Source organism: Panthera onca, chromosome D3 (assembly GCF_046562875.1).
Source record: "Panthera onca isolate mPanOnc1 chromosome D3, mPanOnc1 haplotype 2, whole genome shotgun sequence".
Lineage (NCBI taxonomy): Eukaryota > Metazoa > Chordata > Mammalia > Carnivora > Felidae > Panthera > Panthera onca.
The window spans coordinates 67691635-67714385 of NC_138350.1; the positions used below are offsets into that span (position 1 = coordinate 67691635).

At 50.1% G+C, this 22751-nt stretch overlaps 1 protein-coding gene and 1 long non-coding RNA gene across 11 annotated transcripts in view; both read left to right on the forward strand.

Moving 5' to 3' along the window:
* CTIF (cap binding complex dependent translation initiation factor) overlaps positions 1 to 22751 on the forward strand; it is a 292923-nt gene that overhangs the window by 126595 nt on the left and 143577 nt on the right. The window lies entirely within an intron of this gene.
* On the forward strand, positions 17 to 2557 carry LOC144613809 (uncharacterized). The gene is made up of 3 exons (XR_013551234.2): positions 17 to 230; positions 430 to 742; positions 2470 to 2557. It is a non-coding gene; the product is annotated as an uncharacterized LOC144613809 (long non-coding RNA).

The following is a 22751-nucleotide window of genomic DNA, read 5'->3' on the forward strand; positions in this document are numbered from 1 at the left end:
ATTATGAGGTCAGCATGGCACACAGCTGAACAATGAACATTTATTTCTACATCAAGTGGGATTTCGGGCCTCGCAGATGTGCCCGAGTTTCTCCCCTACTGAGGGGCCCAGCAGAGCCAGGAAAGGTGAAGAGGGACTTCAGCCCTCATGAGCGTGTCCAAGGCGATCTCTTCACATAGGACCCAGAGAGGGGACCGACCAGCCAAATTAGGGGACAGTGAGGCTTGGAGGTAAGCACCCCATCCCCCTGCTTGACCCCAAATAAGGGCAAGATGAGAATCTCTCCCACCTCCCTCCCTCTGAGGGGCAAATGAACCTTCCGAATGAAAATCACCGCTCTCCTGAATGACGACCTGGGTTCCCCCACTCCACTGGGCGCCGGGAGGAATAAAAATGGTGGCACATGCAAGAGCAGCCTTGTTCCTCCAGCAGGTGGCGCTGTTGTCGTTTGGAAACAGGGCTGGTGGGAAAGGGCCGCCCCACTGGATCGAAGTTGCCGTAGTAGTCCAGTTCCCAGCCCTCCAGATGGGAAGGAGTGACTTTATTGTTCCCTAGAGCTATGCCAGCTCCGTTGCTAAGTCTTCTGGAAACTTCTAGGATATGCTAACTCACAGGCCTAAGGATTATTAAAATAACCCAAGATGCTGAGGAACAGTCATATGAAAGCCAACCCCACTTGGAACTCCCAGACCCGTCATCCTCACCAAGGGCTACTTCATGTCCCCTCCTGGCCCCACCGGAGGTATGGTCTGACTTCATTCACTGGGTCCACCAGTATTGACTGAGCACCTTTCCGGGGACAGGCATTGTCTTAGCCATGAGATGGACTGAGTTTGAGTGCAGGGGCCAGCTACCTTTCCAGTGGACCGGGACGTGAATTCTCCTACTGTCCCCTAGGGGAGTCCAACGACAACTACTGCACTTTGCCGAGTGCTTTCCACGCTGTGACAGTGCTGCCTCTTTCTTATCTTGCTTATCCTGACACCACCCTTGGGGAGTGCAGACAAGGTGGTCTCTGGTCAGATGTCACCCTCTCCGTAGGCCTTTGGGACACCTCGCCCTCCCCTCCCCCACACACTTGACCCTTCCCCATTGCACTCATCAGGCATTTGGCGCTGGTGCGTTTGCTTTCTTTATTCTGTGGTCGGCATGGTCCCTCTGGGATGTCAGCTCCGCATGGGCACACACAGATGCTCGTTAAATATTTGGTAAGTGACTGAAAGAGCCCTGACTTGCTCGTGTCCCAGAGGGACTCATCACTACCACCCCCGTCCAGAACCTTGCCTCCTTCCCAGGGGCTCACACGAGTCGAGCACTGCCTGAGTGAGTGTCTGTGTATATCCTCCCTGAACTCACGTAACTGCCCTGGAAAGCGTAGGGCCCACCATCCTCACCATTTCACAAATCAGAGAATTGAGGTCAAATACGTTGCCCCAAGCCACACGGCTTATAACGGGGGAGCGGAAATTGGAATTCAGGCAGCGCGACTCTTCCGGCACCCCTTCGTAAGGAGTGTCGACAGGGAGGAAGAGGTGCTGGAAAACCATTTTCTATATTCTAGGCGACCTTAGTCACGTACAGCAAGTTAAGGGGGAATGTCATTTCCTTAATAAGCAAGAACAAGAAAATGGATTTCTTTTTTTTTTTTCCTCTACTGCCGAAGGCACTAAAAATGGAAAGAGAGAGAGAAGCCCCACTGACACCTTTGAAAGAGGAAGAGATATGATTTTTGCTTTTTAAAAAAATTTTTTTAATGTTTATTTATTTTTGACAGAGAGAGAGAGAGACACAGCATGAGCAGGGGAGGGGGAGAGAGAGAGAGAGAGAGAGACAGAATCCGAGGCAGGCTCCAGGCTCTGAGCTGTCAGCACAGAGCCCACACGGGGCTCGAACTCACAGACCGCGAGATCATGACCTGAGCCGAGGTTGGACGCTCAACTGACAGCCACCCAGGCGCCCCTACTTTTTTTTTTTTAATCAGTTTCCAGTGCCCTCCCCCACAATCCCTGCTGACCCAAGATCCTGCAACAGCTCTCGAGGGGGAGTACTTACCTAGGAGACCCCCTCCCTCTGTCTCTCTGGCCACCTCCCCCCAACTCCCTCCAGGGCTTCCTCCCTCCGGACAAAAATAGGTGCTCGTACAATAAAGGAGGAGACCAGGAGTTCATTCCATGGTTTCCTGTCTGAGGCCGCCAGGTAGCAAGGCCCATTGGGAAAGGGCAACGTGCTCTCTGCGAGGCAAGCCTATTTTTATTTTTGTTGTTTTTGAGTTTTTATAAGAAGTCGCTACTTTGGGGGGTGCAGACTTTTGTTGGTGACAGCGAGGGAAGTTCCTAGGGCGCAGGCCTCGGCCAAGTCTGGAGTGGGTTCCCACGCAGCCTCAGAGGGGCTGGGACTAGAGGCAGCTTTCTGGCTCCAGGGCGTCCAGGCCACAACTGCCTCCCTTACACAACAGCTTTTATTGTCTAGGACCTTCGACAGGGATGGCAAAACGACCCACAGAGCAAGTGCAGCCCTCCAGCCGGTTTCTGCAAATAAAGTTTTATTGGCACGCTGACCACCTGAACGCTCACCGTGGCTGTATTTGCACTACAAGGTAGAGTTGAATAGTTGCCATGAGACCCTACAGTCTGCAGAGCCTAACATATTTACTGTCTGGCCCTTTACCGAAAAAGTTTGCCGAACACTGATCCAGAACATACACAGCAAAAAAGCCTGAGAGTTGGGGCGCCTGGGTGGCTCAGTCGGTTGAGCGTCCGACTTCGGCTCAGGTCATGGCCTCGTGGTTCGTGAGTTCGAGCCCCACGTCGGGCTCTGTGCTGACAGCTCAGAGCCTGGAGCCCCTTTCAGATTCTGTGTCCCCCTCTCTCTCCACCCCACCCCACCCCTGCTTGTGCTCTGTCTCTGTCTTTCAAAAATGAATAAACATTAAAAAAAATTTTTTTTTTTTAAAAAAGGCCTGAGAGTTAAAATAGCTGGCTCAAATCTTGAAGTTCATTCGTTTCTGTCATCTAGGAGCCTTTCGGTTCCATGTACGGGACGTGGTGAAGTTCACCCAAAGCCATTCTCTCCCGGCTTCCGTTTCTTCAGCTATAAAATGGGATCATACATCTGTCTGACTTGTATTGCAAAGCTATACTGAGGGTCAAAATACAAACCAGGTTATATAATGACAGTCTTTATTAACTGAAAAACTGCTCTACATGTATGACGTGGCCTCACTAAGTGGCACGGTGGGAGCTGGAAGCAAGGGCAGAGCTGGTGAGCTGGATAGGCGAGAAACGTGGTTGGGAACCAGCCTACGGGTCCCTTCTGTGATTCGAGGGGCCCACGGGTGGAGATTCAGTTGAGGTTCCCCAGCTCCTTCTAAGACCAAGCTCTCAGAGAACAACCGTCCGTCTGTGTAGGACTTAGGCCTCACCAGCTGTGCCCACCCCACTCCTCACACCTGCTCTGTTGTTACCACCCCGGACCCAGATTTGCTCCCTCTTTCGTGGCCCCATTCACGCTTCCCCTCCCCCCTCCTTCATGAAACCGTCCTTGACGAAGCAGACCAGCCCAGTCCTTGGAGACTTCATGGACAGTTGTGAGGTTCTCTGGTTGTTTCTTGCCTCTCCCCATGTTTGTGCTTCCTGGAGGAGACAGACCTCAAACTGGGCCTTGGTGGGTGGCCAGGGAGGCTCTATAGAGACTAAAGAAAAGGTATGGCATTCAGGGCTGCAGAAGTAAGTGAGAAATGGTTCAGAAGCAGTAGAGGCCGTGGAGAATGGGGGTGTCCAGGCGTCTTGAAGGGACATTTCTGTAAGTAGAGAGACCTATTGGTGCAGGTCCTTGCGACCTTGGGACTTGACCAAGTAGAGACTCAGTTGAATGTTCTTGAGCAGCAAAACGCATGCTAGAAGGAGGATTTAGGAAGCCAAGGGCTAGGGCCTGACCAGTCCTTCTGTTCCCTTCCTGGGATCCACAGGGAATTCCTAGGTTGCATACATCTTTCCTCAGTGACCAGGAAAGGAAATTTTGTCACTTTGTTAGGACAGGCCAGTGTCCCTTAATAGCAGAACTTGCCCCGCTAGAGAGGTCGTCTCGTCCATGTCCTGCTTTGGGCCAGACCATGTCCAGAATCCTTTGCTGAGTGCCAGAGGGCTTGATCCGTCAGGTGGGAGGGAGCGCTTGGGGTGGGGGTGGCGGGACCAAGTGATGCCAGACTGAACACTGCCTCTGCCAAGGCCACGGCTGGGCCCAGGCCATCTCACAAAGAAAAAGAGCCGCCCCGCCCAGCCCTGCTAGGGAATGGCGTGGGGTTGGGACGTGGAGGCCAGTAGAGGTTCCACGTGCCCAGAGCTGTGAGCAGGCCCTAAGCTGGCCTACAGGGCTCTGGCAACTGATGCCCAGAGACAGGGCCACCCTCCTGCACACACCCACCCACCCACCAGTGATGCAACAGCCCTGCCAGGAGAGGCTCCAAAACACAAGATAAGCAGCATCACCCCACCTGCAGCTCAACCGTCCATTCCAGGGCTAGCTTAACATCCCTGGCCATCTTGGTGATGCCCTGGTGACTTGGGCCAGTCCTGGTTAAACCAGGCTGCATTCTGGTCCAGCACCTTTCCTCCTCTGTCCTTGGCCCGTGCAAGGAGCAGCTGAGGCGAGAGGAAGAGGAAGGTGTTGCTAAGGGTGTGAAGCATCCATTATTCCTTTATTAGCCAGTGTGCCATTTCTGGTCGCGTTCCCCTTCCTGGCGGCAGTGAGCTTGGGGGCGGAGAAGCCCAGTTATTTTCGTTTACCCCAGCTTCTCACTGGGAGTAGTCAGAGGCCACAGGCAGAGGGGGTGGGGGCGGACAGGACTACGTGCTCTCCAGCAGGCGTTTGTGAATGGGCCCCAGCTCCCAGGCCACCCGATGGCAGGCAGCCCCCCCAGGACGCGCTGACTCTCACTGGCTGGACGTCGTCATTTCTAGCATTGCAATGGCCAGGCAGGAGGAAGCTTTCTTCTGGCCCAAGAACAATACCAGGGTCAGCCCGGGGACCTCCCTCCTACACCCTCTTCCTTCCATTGTGAGCTGCTGCACAATCCCAGGCTACTCGGCTCTGCATGGACTGGGGGAGGGAGGACTTGCCCAGGAGAGATTAGCAACGTGTGTGACACCCCCAGTCATCTGCCTCCACTTTCCAGGCCAGGCCAGAGTTCTGGAGGCTGCGGATGGACAGACGGACCAAGCATGTGTAAAAGTGGCTGTCAAGTCCCTGTGCTTGGCAAGGGGCTCTTAGCAGGGCGAGGCCACTGGCTGGAGGGCTCCAGTCCCCCCGCCCCCATCCCCCTTGAATCCTAGCATGTCAGGGCTGGAAAGGCCTACTTAGACCTTCTGTCCATCACCCCATTATACAGGCAAGGAAAGGCAGAGCCAGAAAGATAAAGGTTTTGCCGAACTTACTGCCCTGCTTAAAAATTCCTCATTGATTCCCCAGGCCTATGGGCAAACCCCAGACTTTCCTTTGCCCCTGGTGCCTGCCTGCCTTCCAGGCTTCTCTCCAGTGACTCCCCAGCTTGTGCTTTAATTTAGCCTTGTGACTAATTAACAGGCGCTCGATCCAGCAGCACTGGTCCCCTGCCTGAAAGTCCTCGCTGCTTCATCTGCCTGCCTGCCACATCCCTGTTCTTCAAAGACTATCTGAATGAAGGCCACCTCCTCTGTGCACCCCTCCCTGATAAACATCTCCTCGTTGATTCACCTGGTCTTCTCCAGCACTTAATATAGACCCTCCGTGTCATTGGTGTGCCTGTGTGTCTCCCACATTCTCCTACCACACACCCTCCTGATCCTGAAGCCTGAAAACATCTTATTTGCCTTTGCAACCCGTAGGACAGTGGTTCTCAAAATGTGGTCCTCAGACCAGCAGCATTAGTATCGTCTGCGAACTTGCCAGGGATGCAAATTCTCGGACCTCCCTTTTCTTCCACTGAACTGGAACGTCTGGGGGTGGGGCCCGGCGATCTGTATTTTACCATCCCTCCAGGTGACTCGGACGCCTCTTCCAGCTTGAGAACCAATGCCTTCTTGCAGGCAGTTGGCTCATAACTATTTCTTCTTCCCTCTCTCTCTCTTTTTAACTGAGATCTATTTGATGTGCAACAATTTGTAAAACAAGTTTTACAGAAACTGGAAGTTTAAGGTGTGTGACGTATTGATTTTATACATTTATATTGTAATTTATATTGTTAGGGTAACACCACCTCCCTGGCATCACCTGGTTAGCCTTTCTTCTAGTGTTGGAAACAGTTGAGATCTAACCTCCTAGCGAGTTTAATGTTTATAGTAAAGATTCGGTGTCCTTCTTCATAATTTCTTGACAGTTTCGTGAGTAATTGACATCACCCAATCCTTTCTATTTGCTGCCAAAATTTATGGCAGCTTATTTGTTCTTTATCACTATTTTGCTCCAATGAGGGACAAAAAAAAATCTTGCCCCCTTTGACAACCAAGGATATGGATTTGCAAAGGGTTGAGTGATTCAAGAATGACAGTCCCCTAGATTCCAGCGCCTGGCCCTATCCCTGGCCATACCCCAGATGGATGACCTGTTGGCCCCAACAGCCCTCAGTGAACCCCTTCATGTTAGGGGGGCTCATTACCTTCCTACCTATCGAAGGTAGAAACCTCAGGGGATCTGCTTAGGAACACTGCACACTTGGCCGGTGGTCAAAAGCCATCCATCACCTGGCGTGGAGATGTGGGGGCAGCTTGTGTTCAGAGATGGATAGAAAGCCCTGGGCTGATCGTTCTGTCTCTTCTCTTCAGGTCTCATTGCAGATTTGCTACCCCAGTGTGTTGGGTGGTGGCTGATGTTGAAAGGAATTTGTCCCTGAGCTCAGAGACTCTGTCTGCCACAGGCAGTGACCCTGACGCATTCTTGGTGGCAAGAGGAAGCTGACCTGGGGATAAAACAACAAACACTAACTTCTGCCTACAAAGGGAGTAATCAAACATCGCTATTAAATAGACTATAAATAATAACAGTAATGTAGTTGCAGGTCTAGTTAAACAGACTATGGGAAGGCTAAATATTGAGACCGTGCCCCGGAAAACAGTCCTGGCCTTTCCCTCTGAGGTTCAGTGTTCTAACTTTTGGAGCAGAGGGTTGAGGAGGACAGAAAGCGGACCCAGAGACAGGTGATCATGTCCTGCCCCTGCACCTCATCATCCCACTTCCTGTGAAGTAGGAGTGAAGGCTTCTGGACCACCCTTCTGGACCCAACCCTATACCCCCGTACCCTTACCCACTTGCTTTATCCCACTTTCTGCATAATTTTCATATGTTTTATTTTTCCTTGATGGTTTGGAGAACAAGTTGTGGACCTGGTGCCATTTACCCCTAAATACCTCCACGTGTTTTCCTAAAAACAGGGACATTCCCTTACATAATCACCATCTCATGATCAAAGTCAGGAGGTTAACACCAATAGAATGCTATTATATAACCTACAGACCTGGTTCACATTTCATCATTTATCCTGCTAATCTCCTTTACAGCTAAAGGGAAGCTTGTTTTGTTGTGTGTTCTGATTTAGAACAGTAGTGACTTTCGTTGCTTTTACTTGTCTTGTTTCTTTAAGCTCCTTTTTCTGTCTTTCATGACCTTGACATCTTTTGAAAAGGACAGACCAGTTATTTTGTAGCATGTCCATCAATTTGGGTTTGGCTGAGGGCCCCTCATGATTAAATTTATGCACTTTCGAAAGGAGTGCCGCAGAAGCAGTGTGGTGTCCTCAGTGCATGATATCAGGAGGCACAAGATGTTGACTTGGTGACAGTGACATTGACGACCTGTCCAGATAGGAACTTCCAGGCCTTGCTCCTATAAAGTTACTATGTTTCCCTTTGTAATAGTAACTGTCTTAGAGGGAGAGGTTTGAAACCGTATAAATACACTGTTTCTGATAATACTTTTACCCACAACTTTAGCTTTCCTTGATGATGCTTGCCTGAAATATCATCATGCTTGTTGGCAAATGGTGACTTTTCTAATTCCATCTACATGTTTTAGTTGACCTTCTACTGTAAGGAAGACCTTTCCTTTCCCTTATTTATTTACTTTGTTTGTTTCCATGTCTCGACTTAGAGATTTTAATGTTTCTAATGGTTATAATCCATGATTATTTGATGTCCACTTGTTTCAGATTTGACAAGTGGGAGTCCCTTCAGATCACATCTGTGTATTTCTGAAACACCCTCAAGGATTATTCTTTGCAGTTCCTCCCTTGCTGGCACCAGAAGTTCTTCCAGATTTATTGGGTACTTTCTCTGCCCAGCCCTGGGATCCATTACCCATGGAACACGGTTACCTCTTAGTGGATGGTTTTTTGGAACCCAGATCTAGGTTCTGCGTATGCTCGTTGTGACTGAATCCCCTGTCGTTTGATCCATTTCTCTCTCCCATTTTCTGAGTGCCTATGTCCCCAGGTCAGAGCTTCTCTAGAAAATAAAATCTCTTCCCTGGAGTTGGAGATGGAAGGATATTGCATGGCTGTGTGGGGTAGGGAAAGACCCTTGGGAAGTCCATATCCAGAGTCTCCTCCCAGCATCTGAACCCCGCCTCTTGTGGTCCCCGGTCCCTCCAAGCTCTGAGCTCCCTGGAGGTGTTGTAGACTCTGTCAGCACATTTCTTATCCGTGTTCCCTTCTGTTGGGTTACCTGCCACTCCACTCACTTTCTGTCTTCCCTAACTTGGTTGAAATCCCTTTTCTCGTTCTCTGTGCTTTTGTAGGTTTACAACCTTTTTTTTACTAATGAGGGAGGAGAAGTTGAAAATAAGTACACGTGGTCAGTCTACTATGTGAGTCAGAAGTCCAGTTGGTTGGATTTAAGTAATTAGGGAAAGAGAGAGAACATCGAAGGGGACACTGAGTTTCATGTACTTGTCAGGAGCGGCAGTGGGAGCAGGTGTTTGCATCCGGGAGTACAGGGATGAGGTGACCTGTCCTCCGAGTCCAGGCAGGGGAACTGGCATGGGGCAGAGGTCCTGGAAACATTGTCATTGGAATCAGAAATACAAAGGGGGAAGCAGGTTGGACCTGAATGCCAATAAATAGATTCTTTTCTTTCATGTTCTTCAAAGAACTCCAGGAGGGGACACACACACACACACACACACACACACACCAGATGTCTGAGAGGCCTGAGAAAATCTGCTGGGATTCAGACCCTAAAGAGAGGCTTACTCCCACATGAGAGCCAGGAGCCATCAGGGTACATGTGCTCCATGGAGAACCCCAGGATAAGTCGCTATTGCCCAAACAGTTAGGATTCCAGCCACACCCAGTCTAGCTTTGCCACTGCCTAGTGGGAAAGACTTTCCCCCCGCAAGTCTCCAGGGTCCTTGGGAGCAAGGCTCTTGTCCGGCACCACACCTGGGCCAGGGTTGGTTGGATGCATAGTGGGAACGCAGGAAGTCACAGAACCGTAGATAGTTGCTAAATGCCAGAGCAAACATGTGAGCCAACTGTGCAAAGATGGGGCTCAAAGCAGCCTCTTACGGTGTCCCTGAAAACCTGCAGGTCGTCAGGTCATTGCTGGGCTCTCTCCTTCTACAGCTGCCCGAGCCTCTCCCCATTGGCATTACTAAGAAACATGACCCCCACCCGCTCCCAGTGGTAGACTGGCTCTGGAAAGCTTCACGTAAAGCACAAGCCGTCCCTGCCTTTTGCCAATTTGCATTTCAACAATCCACACATTCTGCAGTTCCTGAAAACCATTTCTGTAGAACTTCTGGTAGCTTTAATCTGCTTACTTGGGAGTTCCTGCTCATTTCTGGAAATGTGGAAATAAGCAAGCATGCCCTTAAGGGCAGGCAGGGTAGTTTTGCTGGCATAACTAGCATTGTACCCTAGTGATAAAGGGCGGCACCCCAAGGAGCCGACCCTGGTGGATGGAGGGCTATTCTATGAGCTGTTCTCATCTCAGGAACACAAAGCCCTGAAGGGCAGGGACTCTGGGTACATCCTAGTGCCTGGAAGTGTTTCATTTCCAGCCGATCACTGGCAGGGATTTGTCCTACGGACAGGTTGTGGCCTCAGGCCCCCGTGTGCAGGATAAAGCTGGGGTGTATTTGGGGTGGGGCTGGTGGTGGGGAGAGGGTCAGATGTGGGCAGGCCCAGGAGTAGAGGACACCAAAAACTGAATACCGGGACCCGCTGAGAGAACACGGGCCACTTGGCCGCCTGCGGGGCCTCTTGGCCGGCAAGGAGCAACCAGCGTTGGTCAGTGGGGCAAGAGTTGAAATCTCTCCCTGGGCATTCATCTTGGAGGCCAACTAGTCAACAGTGTAAACCACGAGGAAAGCATTCTGAACATACCATGTTTCCCCAGGGAAACAAAGATCCCCCCACGGGGAAGGGCTACACCCAGGAGCACACAGCTAATACAGCGTCACATTTGGGGTCCCAGGTCCATAGGTCACTGCTCTTCCCCACACATCCTGCGGTCTCATTTATGATGAGTCCTAACGATTGGTCCTGGTAGAAGGCTCACAGGATATCTGTTTAATAATTTAGTCTGGAATTTCACTAGGGAGCAGAGTCAATAGGTATGTTTGAAAGGCTTCATCACTAAACTACACATAAAATGTTCTGTAGAAAGGAAATTAGAAAAAAGAGGAAAGAAAAGGAAATCCCAATTGCAGCTGGCCCCGTGTCTGTGCACGCAGAATCAGAACAGCAGGCCATCTCAGCGGCTAACAGCAGCCCTGTTCCAGGCCGGCGCTCCCAGAGGCCCGCTCCTCGGCCCTGCTGGATCCGGGGCACAGAGAGATGGACGGCCGTCCAGAAAGATGCAGAGAACGGGGCCTTTGTAAACACCATGGAGGAGAGGGATTCTCGGCCGTGTCATCTGGACGTCCCCATGTCACGGCCTCTCATTTGTCCCTGTTTTAAATGCTGAGCTGTCAGGCCAGCACGGGAGTCCTGTTTTGGCCCCTAAAGAAGTGGTAAGTGTTTTAGTACATGGACCGCCCTGTCCCTGGCCATTGTGGCCATTTGTGCAAATTCGAAAGAAAAGCTCCTTCCTCACACTCGACAGCCTCTGCCTGAAATCGTCAAAACGATTCAAATCTGTGGCGACTGAGGCAAGGACCATCTCCTGGAGTTGTGCAAAGCATGTAGGCAGCAGGCTGTTCCTGATTTGAAGCAGATGTCGCAAACAGAGGCTTGAGTTGAATACCTAGGTCACTAGTTCATTTTATAGAAGGTCAGACTTTGAGTTTAGAGTATTTCCAGCTAGAGAGAATCAGAATCCCCCTTGGAGATTAATGTCTAACAGCCCAGAAGGCCGAGTGACCCATTCTATTTCTTCAGGAGGAAGGAGTCAGAAGGCCATAGAGTGTTATAGAATGTTATAGATTGTTAGACCTAAAAGGAACCTTAATGTCATCTAAGGCAGCTCCTTTCATTTTACAAGTGGGAGAACTGAGACCCAGACAACCATCCCTGCCCTGAGCACAGGGCTCTGCTCCTCCCCAGTACATAGGTGATGAGCTAAATTCTAGAAGCTGTTGTGAGTCAGAGGTCCTTGTACCAGATTCTCCAAATTCTTCAGAGCCCTGAATGAAACCCTGGAGGATGGCCTCATTTACCAGCTCTGGTCAGTGGTCAACCACTCGGGAAGTAGATTCTTCTTAGAGCAACGTAAAAGAGATTTGATAATGCTTGTCAATAGTGCAGGATTCTCATTTTAAGGATTTATTGCAAAGACGCTCAGCCAAGTTGGCCGTGAGAAGCAGGATTCTGAGAGCAGAATCTTCATAGTCCTGGCCCATATACCTTACACGGCACCATGCTGGTCAGGGGCTGCTCACGTGAGGGGCCAGTTACCCCTTTTCCAATTGTTGTGATGTGCCTGCATGCACGTGTACACACACACGCACGCACGCACACACACACACACACACACACACACACACAGAGTATTCTCTCAATGTGCTAAAAATGTTGGGAACAATTCCTTCTAGTTCTTGACCTATGACCTCTAGGGCAGCTCAGTGGCCTCCAGATCATTATTTTGCTTCAAAGAGTACCCTCCAGGTCAAAGCAGAAACATTTGCTTGGCAAGAAAAGAGAAGATGTTCCTTTCTGTGGCCTTTCCTGGCGGCAAGAAAAGGGACATTGTTCCAGCAGGCTGGCGTGTGGTGTGGTCAAGGAAATGCATCATACCCCCTCAGCAAGGTCCTTTCAGGACACCCCAAAGGGCAGCAGCACCAGCGGCTGGCCACATGGACCAGGCTGGTCACTCAGGTTGGGCAGCCAGCACAGGATGTCCATGCGCTAGGGGAGGAAAACCTGATTGGTGTAGGATAGACAGGCAGACAGACCACGCCTGCAGATGAGCACTGGGGAAACCACCTTGCTGGGTGATTGGGGAAACCGGGCAGGGGGACTTCTCCATCCCGCAAGAAGAAAGATAACCCAAAGACCTTGGGTGATTCAGAGTCAGACGTTAGTGACCCGAAACAACAATTTCTTCATTTGGTCCTGCCATTAGCATGGTAGGAAGGGGAAGCTTCCCTCTGCAAAACTGAGAAGATCTTATTTCAAAGTCTCTGAAATGAGGTAGCACGTCCCCCCTCTCATTCCTTGCTGCATGATAGAATTGCCTTGACCCCACCACTGACAGATCAGAATCTCTGGATGATGGGTCCTGGGTGTCGGTGACCTTTAAAGTTCCCCAGGTGAATGTAATGTGCAGCCAGGGCCAAGATCCTCTGTCCTTGGGTCTTAGGGATTTATCCCATTCCCCATCCTGGAAGGTGTTTGCACCATAGAAATGCAAGGGATTAGCCAGGACTTGATCCAAACTTATAAAATATTAGCGTAATGACCCTCTGTCCTCTTGATGTTAATTAGATTCTGCCTTGCCATTTTAATACTCCTTTATTTTCTATCTGTGCTATAAGGATATACGATTCCTTCAGAGTGGAGACCGTCTTATTTGCCATTTCTCACCCATGATGTTCTATCCCCCATCCCCACCCCCCATCCTTCACCAAAACCAGTCTATTCTATTCTTAAATGTTTATAAGCTCTTCTTCTGTCCCTCGACCATCTTCCTGATTCTTACATTAGCCCTTAGCATCTCTTGACCATTGGATAACTTCCTAACTGGTCTGCCCTTTGCTTGCCTTAAATTCCCTTGAATGTGTCCTCTACACCACGTCCCGCATGATCCACAAAGTACACAAATCTAGCCATTTTGCTAACGTGCTTAGGCCTTTCCTTGCTCCCCATCACATGTAGGACCATGGTCTTGCCATGCAAGGCCTCCCCACTCCAGCCCTGCTCTCCTTTCAGCCTTGGATCTCCCATTTTCCCCATCATGCACCCCATGTAACAGCCACACCAACTCGCTGTGGGGCCCTGTAATACAGAAGGGCCAAGCCTCTGTCTTGGGACTGGCAATGGTAAGAAGGCCACGAACAGGTAGTGAACCCACTCACAGTAGCTCTGGTGCACAGCACAACCTGCACGGGACCCAAAGGACAGCCCCTAGGAGTCAACACAGGATTCTGCCCTGCCCCATCCCCTCCAAGCTGGGTGACCTTGACCGAATTCTACTTCCCCATTTCCTCTTATCTAGAATGTGGATGATAAAATCCACCCCCTACCTGCCACCCTCTCGGAAGGCTGTCATGAGATTCTACTGAGATGATCACTGAGGAAGTCCTGTGAGGCACTGGTCAAATCTAGGAGCTTCTACGAAGACATCAATGCATAGGTGCCGCATGGCAGTTCACCGGGGCCCATTGGGAGTCATTCACACGAGCACTGTGCACGTGCTTGTGAGCAGGGCAGGCATGTTGGTGGCGACACCGGCTTCTTCCCTTAGTGTTTTCATAAAGGGAGTCGGGTGAAGGAAATGTCTTGGAATAGACAATCTTCCTAAACTCCCCCGAAATAACTTCAGTGGAAACAATTGTGGTAACGTCCACTCTACAGTTATTGTTCCAGTCTACCACAACATGGGAAAAATCTCCCGGCATTTCCAACTCAACTGGGAATCAACTTGACTTCCAGAGGCCTGGAAACAAAGGGATTGTGCTCCAGGACTGCTCTGGGTCTTCATGGCCTACTGGAGCTGAGGACAATCCCAGGGTTTGTATACAGTATTAGCTTTTCCTCTCCACTTCCCTTCAGGACTCATGTTTGCCAGAGACCTTTGTATTTTCCCATAGATAACTTTTGGGGGTCATGACCAAAAGAGTCTATTACAACAATACTTGAGATTCTAGATTTCCTCCCAGTCAGTTCTATAGCGTGCTGTTGCAGATTTGAGATCTCAGAATGCTCTTGTCCATGCCCACCAAATGGAACCAGAATGGAATGGGATGGGATGGGATAGGATGGGATGGGATGGGTTGGGATGGGATGGGATGGGATGGGATGGGATGGGATGGAATGGGATGGGATGGAATGGAATGGAATGGAATGGAATGGAATGGAATAGAATAGAATAGAATAGAATAGAATAGAATAGAATAGAATAGAATAGAATTCCCTCCTTTGAAAAGTCTTTCTTGGTGCTCTATTCCTCCACCTTCTAACAGGTGCTCATCTCCCCAGACCTGGTCAGAGCCTCCTGTCTGGTCATTCTGCTTCCCTGCTGCTTCTCATACTGGTCTGTCCTCTTCAAAAAAATTGTCAGAGCACCTTCGCCCAATCTCTTCTGTCCTCTCCCTCCTTGACTCGAGAGGCAGCATGCAGCTCTCCACTGGCCCATGAGACAAAATCAGGAGCCCTCTGCTGGGCATCTGTAGTCCCTGGAATCTTCCTCCATGACCCCATCCATTCTGATCGCCCACCACTTCCTAATTGTTGCCCCCAACTGACTGAGACCAACCTGATTTTCCTGTCATTTTATCCTTTAAAAAAAAATGTGAGCTTGTTAATTGTGTGACTAAATGTGATTTTCTACTTTTGTAAAACAACCATTTTGACCTCTTCTTTCTGGTTCACCGTTCATAATTGACCAGTTTCCTTCTTGCCTCAGTACATGGAATCCTGCCCCCTGCCTCTCTGCCTCTAATTCTCCCGGCCCTTAGAATCTCTCCTCTCTCCCTTCCCTTAAGAGGTGTTCCCTGATTACCCTGCTGAGACATTCTAGAATCTTATCTTTCTCAGAACATGGTGCCTTATGGCAGCACTTGACGTACTTTAATGACATGCAGATCCAGGGCACAGGCAGATTCTGACTCAGTAGAGCAGGGGTAGGGCCTGAATTCCTGCATTCCTAACCAGCTCCCTGGTGATGCTGATGATGCTGGTCCATGGACCACACTTCACGTAGCAGGATCTTGCAACCATGGTTCCCATGTTGCATGCTGGAACCACCTGAGAATTTTAAAAGAGATCCATGCAAATCTTCCACCCTTAGATATTCTGATTGTCTTGGCACAGGATACAACAAGGGCATTGAGATTTTTTTTTTTTTTTTTTAATCTTCCCAAGTGATTGAGGTGTGCAGTCCGGTATGGGATCAACTGCCATATTATATAGTGTGAATATAGCTAAGCCTATTATAGATTTCATCTGTGCTTTCCTTAGCTCCCTGCATAGACAACAATCCCTTTTAAGACAGGACTTGGTCACTTTTTTTGTTTTGTTTTGTTTTGTTTTGTTTTGTTTGAAGATTGATTGACTGATGATTGATTATTAGGCTGTTAGCCACTTTTTTGACGATTAGTCAGTGTTAATAGAGCACATATTGCCAGTAGGGAACCATACTAGATGTCAAGAGGGAAACAAATGAGAAGGGCTTGGATTTTGCCAGGTGAAATCTATACAGTGCCAGCCTTGGCCGAGGGTGACCTGTATGGCAGGATTTCAAGGGCTCCGGACGTGTTTCCTCCTCATCCCTACCCCTGAGGGGAAAAAAACCAAACAGTACCTCCCTGGCTCACTTATTCCCAAAACACTACCACTATTTTTTTTTCTTTTGATCTAAGGCTGTAGTTCTCAACTTGACCACCCTTTAGAATCACCTAAAGAGCTTTTAGAATCCCCAATGCCTGGGCTGCACCCCACACTGCTTGCATCAGAGCCTCTAGAGTGGCACCCGGCCATCAGGATGTCTTAAAGCTCCTTTGGGGCTGTCAATGAGCTGCCTGGGGCTGGGAGCCCTGGACCTCAGGTTTTTATTGATTGAAATGTAAATGTAATCCATTTATTCGCCTCTCAGGGGATTGAGTTTATCAGGGCCTTCCCTGAAGACAGGTTCTAATAGCAGTAAGGGGAGTCTACGGCCATACCACCCTGAACGCGCCCGATCTCGTCTAATAGCAGTAAGGGGAGAACGTGAGGAAGCTGGGCGCCTGTCAAGCTCATGAAGTCACCACTGAGTGGGGGAAAAGGCCCAGATGGGGAAGAGAAACTGTTGCAAAATGCCTCCCTAGGGTTCATTAGAGCAGGGATCCGGCCCACTACCTGTGTTTATAAATAAAGTTTTATTGTAGCACAGCTATGCTTCTGTGGCTACTTTTTCTATACAGCGACAGAGTTGAGACCGTATGGCCTGCAGAGGCTAAAATATTTACTCTCTGGCTTCTTATAGAAAAGTTTGCCAACTCCTTCTCTGGAAGGTTGACCCTGCATATACTCCCTAGCTGCAGTTTCTGTATCAATACAAATGTTCAGAATTTTATTTTTTATTTTTTGTGTGTCTTTTTTTTCAATATATGAAATTTATTGTCAAATTGGTTTCCATACAACCCCCAGTGCTCATCCCAAAAGGTGCCCTCCTCGATACCCATCACCCACCCTCCCCACCCTCCCACCCCCCATCAACCCTCAGTTTGTTCTCAGTTTTTAAGAGTCTCTTATGCTTACAAATGCTCAGAATTTTAAAAACCACTTCTTTGTAATTGTTTAGTTGCTTTTAAATTTTTTTATTTTTTTTAACGTTTTTAATTTATTTTTGAGACAGAGAGAGACAGAGCATGAAAGGAGAAGGAGCAGAGAGAGAAGGAGACACAGAATCGGAAGCAGGCTCCAGGCTCTGAGCCATCAGCCCAGAGCCCAACGCGGGGCTCAAACTCATGGACCGCGAGATCGTGACCTGAGCTGAAGTCAGCCGCTTAACCGACTGAGCCACCCAGGCGCCCCTTTTAGTTGCTTTTAAAACAGAGCAGGGGCATCTGGGTGGCTTAATCGGTTCAGCCTCTGACTTTTGGTTTCAGCTCAGGTCATAATCTCACAGTTCATGAGATCGAGCCCTGTGCCGGTCTCCGTGCTGACAGCACAGAGCTTGCTTGGGATTCTTTTTCTTCTTCTTTTTCCGCCTCTCTCTCTCTCGTGCTGTCTCTCAAAATAAATAAATAAACTTAAAAAAAAAAAGGAACAAAGCAGAGTGTCCTGATAGATGTCTGAGAATAAGTCCTCGTTGTGCTGAGGTATGGCTCTCACTCAGCCTTGGGGTGGTGGGCCATGGGTGGCCAGGGCTGCAAGCTGCCACCCTCTGTCCCCAAGCGGCTTCACTGGGTTACCCCCACGTGCTGTTCAGATGTCACCATCCCCCCTATGGGCTGCGCGCTGGGGAGGTTGGGAGCCCCCACGTCGAATCCTGATAGACGGTAAGGGTTTGGACAGGCTGCCCATGGAGGATGGATTCTGGGGAGGGGCTGCTGGAAGCAGAGACTCTACAGATGGAGAGAGGCGACGCGTCTGGGAGCTCTGTGACCAGAGCAGGAGGCTGGCCGGGAAGCGCCTGAAGCCCGCGCTTCAAAGTCCTGTGTCCAGGCTCTCGTGTTCCCCTCCATTCCTTCTTGAGCCACCACTGTGCCCCTGAAAGTAGGTCAGATCGCTGTCTGCTACAGAGACATGGAGAGAAATAGATACCAACTAGGTCATCATAGCTGCTAGCACCCAGTGAGCCAGCCCAAACCAATGGCTGCCCAATTTAAGACAACGCAGAAAGACTCTTTTATGTGTCAGGGAATCCTTAATGGCCACATCCATACAACAAAAGGTCAGCCCTGCTTTCTGGGAATGGAACAAGTAATTGAATTTCTGAAATGGTACATTTCCTGTAGTCAGAGAGAGGTACAACCCATGTCCTTAAAGCATTCTCTTAAAAAAATTATGAAGTTGGAGGCAATTATGTCTTTTACCAAAGATCTTTGCAATAGGGCTCAAAATTTCCTAGTGCAGTTAAAATGCAGTTCCATGCAGGAATTTTTTTGCATGCAAGCAGCTTGGAAGGAATTCATCTCTATCTATTGATTTCCTATCTTTCTTCCTAATTGGAAACCTTCATAAAACCATGTACCTTGTACATTTAAAATTCTGACAACACACTTGTCAAGGTCCATTATTTTCGCACGGTGCCGCTCTTATGAATATTTAGCTTGGCAGCTTGGCTCTTAGTGATTTAACTTGGAAGGAGGGAAAGGGAAGGAGCAAGGTACCTCCAGCACGGCTCAATCATAGCAGCCCCGTGAATTTATGCTTTTGACACTGCTGGCTGTCTACAGCATGACTCCAGGGAAAGCCGTCAGGGGGCCGACGCTTTACACGGCTTGTTGTAAACTGTGCTCATCATTCGTTCATTTTCTCATTCCGCCATCGGATGCCGTTGAGTGCCTGCTACATGGCAGTGGCTGTGCACGGTGCATTGGGATTGGAAACTGGGGGTCCACACTGCCCGAGCGGTGCAGCCCCGCTGAATTCTGCATCGGGTCTTGCCGTGGTTGATGCGGGCTCTCAGATTTGCTGCTCTCCCGGGCACCGTGTATGGTTGCATCCTGAGTCTCTGAGTTAACATCCCACTCTACCGTGCTTGCGTTAGGTCTTCTATTTAATTGAGTTGATCCTCCTTTTCCTCTCCTGTGGAGAGTGTATAATAAGAGTCCCCCGCTCTCAGGGTCGTGGTGAGGTCTAAATGAGCTAATAGATGTAAAACTCTTTGCTCCATATCTGCCTCAGTATTATCCTTATCGTAGCTCACAACGCTTGCAGACATAACTTAGTTCCTTCTATGGTAACTTGTTCCTTCCGGGCCAATGGAATTGCTCACGCAGTGGAAGGGAGTATATTTATGGGGCAGGACTGGAGGGGAAGGAAAGCCTTTGCAGGCTAGCTTCCCCCCATTGTTGGGCTACCTCATCCACATGGGACTCCGCTCAGGGATGCCCTTGCCTCACCTTGCCATTTTCTTTGCTATCTTCTTGCCGCCCGAGGTAGCCTAAGAGGTAGCCAGAAGAAGCCGCTGCAAACAGACGAGGCGTATACAGGCAGGTTTTTCCACGCGTGCAAGCCGTCTCCCGAGTATGTTCTCCCCTTCTCCTCCTCCCCAGCTCTCAGTGTCACCGGTCAAGTGGAAGAATCTCATTGAGCACGTGCAACATGCAAGATGCTATTTTGGAAGTAAAACTCTGACATGGAAGGCAGGACTCGGAGGAATCTCCTAGCCTTTGCCTACACTGTGGTCTGAGATGTGGCTCAGAATCCAACTTCCCCCCAGTGCTTCCCGCCAAGCAGAGAGCACAAACCCAGGGCAGAGAGCTGGGGCTGAAGGCCATTCTGGAATCCATGACCACAGCCCAGGAGGGGCCATTGAGTGGGACCTTCTTATGAGTGCCTGACTCCCGGTCACAGTTTGGGCCAGCCCACCTTAAAACTGCCTTGTGCAGGAGAAGCCTTGTTTTGAGCCCCTGAGGAGACCATGCCCCCCTCCTTGGCCCCCGCAGCCCATTCTTCCCTCTGCCCCTCTGTTCCTGGTCTCATTCCCCTGGCTCCTGTTACTTGTATGACTTCTGCAGACCCGTGTTCGTCCCCTGGTAGGTAATGGCCCCCTCTCAGCCTGCCTGGCCTCAGCTCTGTAGACCCAGGGTACTTTTGGACCCTTCTCATTGCAGGCTGGTCTGGGCATGGGCACTTCGTGTTCAGGAAATATGTGTCTGAGGACTGGCCAGAGGGGCTTCTGTATGTCATTTCATTTGCTTTCTAACATCTCATTTAACCCTCACAACAGGAGGCATGTTTAAGTTCTCCGTTTTAGAGCATCAGAGACCATGGCTCGGGGGAAGGAAGAGAAAAGACCTACTGCCTGGCCAGACTGGCCTCTGGTCTTGCACACAGGATGGGCTTGATAGCAGGGGGGGTGGGCGCTTGTAACAAACTCCGGGGCCTGTGGAGTTGAGTGGTGGACACCAAGCATCCATAGTGCCATTGTCACTGTGCAGGCCAGGGAACGGCCACCTTGGTCCTCAGAGAGCTTACAGTCTAACCGAGGGCTGCGGGATCTGAGTCTTTGTATCTTCTCCAATTCTGAAGGAGAATCGCAATTACAGGTCGAGGGCTGGGGGAGCCATGGAGCATCCTGGCTTCTTACAATGCAGGAGAGATGACCCAGTTGAGGGCCACAGTCTGTAGGCCCTGGGTCACCTGTGCATGCTACTGCTCCACAGTGGGTGGAACGAGGTTGGCCCAACTCTGGTCCACCCAGGGCCATCGGTCATCTTAACTTTTCATCCAACAAGGAATCATGGAGGACTACAGTATCGAAGGCACTGTGGGGCACACGAAACCGAAGGAGACGTGGCCTCTGAGCTCCTGAAAGTTTGTAGCATGGTTGGGGAGACAAGCTTGTAAGCAACTGTCTAGTCCATTTAGATACCAGGATGGGATGCTAAGAAGCGAAGCAGCTTGTCCATTGTGCTGTGTGTGACCAAATGGATTCATTCTCATGGGAACTAGGTTTGGTTTTTCTGGGCCTGGACGTTTATGCCAATGGCAAATTCGGGGCAATGTTTTAGGGGTGAGCAAAAGTGGGGAAGATGTGGTGTGGCAGGCAGAGGGAAAAGCCTGGTTCCAGAAACGTGTGCGAGGGTAGGGTGGCAGCGTATGAAGCAGGGAGGAGCGAACGCCCCTTAAAGATCAGCCATCAACTATTCTCCAGTCCGCTTCCAACCCCAGGGCAGGAACCCGGGTCTCCTGGCCCCCAGCCCAGTGCTCCTTTCGATGCATTACCATAAATAGAAGCTTAAAACCAGTTCTCAGGACCAGCAGTGGGGAGGGGTGGGGGGTACGGATGGGGAGGGGAGGGCAGCGATTAAAGCTCTTCCTCCTGGTGGGCTCCTGATCTGACACACAGGAGATGGGGCAGAGAGAGCCTGAAGATTTCCTTTGTCCACGGAACTGTTTGGAAAGGCCGTGGCTGTGTCAAGAATACCGGTCATGCGACTAAATCCTGGCCCTCGAGTCGGCCACGCAGCCCCACAGCCCCAAATCTGATCCCTTGGACCCAGCTTGTGCACACCGATCTTCTTCCTTATGCTGGGGGTGCCTAGGGCCTGGAGCTGCATGGCACTGGAGGCCGACTCTTTGCTCCTGAAGGTCAGCATTGTGGGAGATGTTGCCTTCTTTAGAAAAAGGAAGAGGGAGAGAGGGAAAGGGAGGAAACTCATCCCTGAAAGCCTCATGGATAAAGGGAACAGCGAGTGAACCAGCTCTCCTGGCCTGGTCTGTTTCGGCGGCTGGGCGATCCAGCAGACAGGGGTCACCCTTCTGAAATCTCCTGTCCCAGGGGACAGCGTGCCTGCAGGTGAAGCTCCGAGTATGTTCTGGGGAGGCAGCTGCAGTGTGAGAACTGCTGGCAGCTCAGGGCTCTGTGCTTCTAGGTCAGTGGGTGCTCACCAAACTAACTGCATTATTTGTGTCAGTGACTCAAGGAGGGTAGCACGGTGGCCCGGGAAAGGGAGGGTCAGTGCGCCAATGACAAAAAGTCCCCCGCATTCCCTTCAGAAATAAAGCCAAACAAAACGTGATTGTGGCTTGATTCAATGCATAAGCAAAAAGGGAAAGAGTTTGCATTGCACGAACGCTTGCCTTTCACACCGGGGAGGTCACGGTCGCTGCTACAGTCCGTGACATAAGCCAACACAGGTAAGCCAGAGGTTTTCCCACTGGTCTTTGGCAAAATGAGAAAAACGGTTGAGCTCACAGTGTGCCTGGGGATTAGGTTCAGGTGAAAAGGACCCACCATATTCAAAATTATTCTTGAAAACCCCTTAAATTCCCGGGAAGTTCAGAACACTTGGTTGGGGGCACGTGCCCTGTATGGTATTGTAGACGTGTGTGTGTATCTTGTGGCCTACTGTAAAGAGGACATAAGCCCCATAGAGTATTTTAATTTTATTTCTTTGTAAGTATGCATGGGTGTAGACAGCACCTGCCTGAGACTCTGTGTATAGAGCATCCTGTAGGAGAGTGCAGTGCCTCTCCTAGAGCTGAAGCTAATCCCATGTGAAGGACCATCTTGTACTTCAAAGTCATGTCCCTTGTGAAATGAAGGTGATAGTAGCTGGGACGTCCTTAGGCAGAGTGAAAAGTAACAACTCCCCACTGTTCAATTTAAGCTTTACTGGTTTATGGAATTCACAATGCTGGGAACTACTAACCTAAGCCTCCTACTTTATCTCAGTTAAAGAAACTCTTTAGCTTTGTGTGTGGGCAACTAAACAGAAGGAGAGTCAACTCTTTGCTTTTTTTTCTCCTGTGGAGGACACTGGCCTCGGCCTTGACTCTCTCTCAGCCTGTCGACCCGGTCATGCCGGTTGGGCTCCCGTGTCACTTTCTGAGAGAGGCCTTTTCTGATCCTCCGGTTGAAAACATTACCTTCTTCGTTTTTGTTGGATTCCCCTCCCGCCCCCCCACCCCCACCCCACCCCCACCCCAGCGCACTTGTCTCTGGTTAAATCTTCTTTTTCTTTTT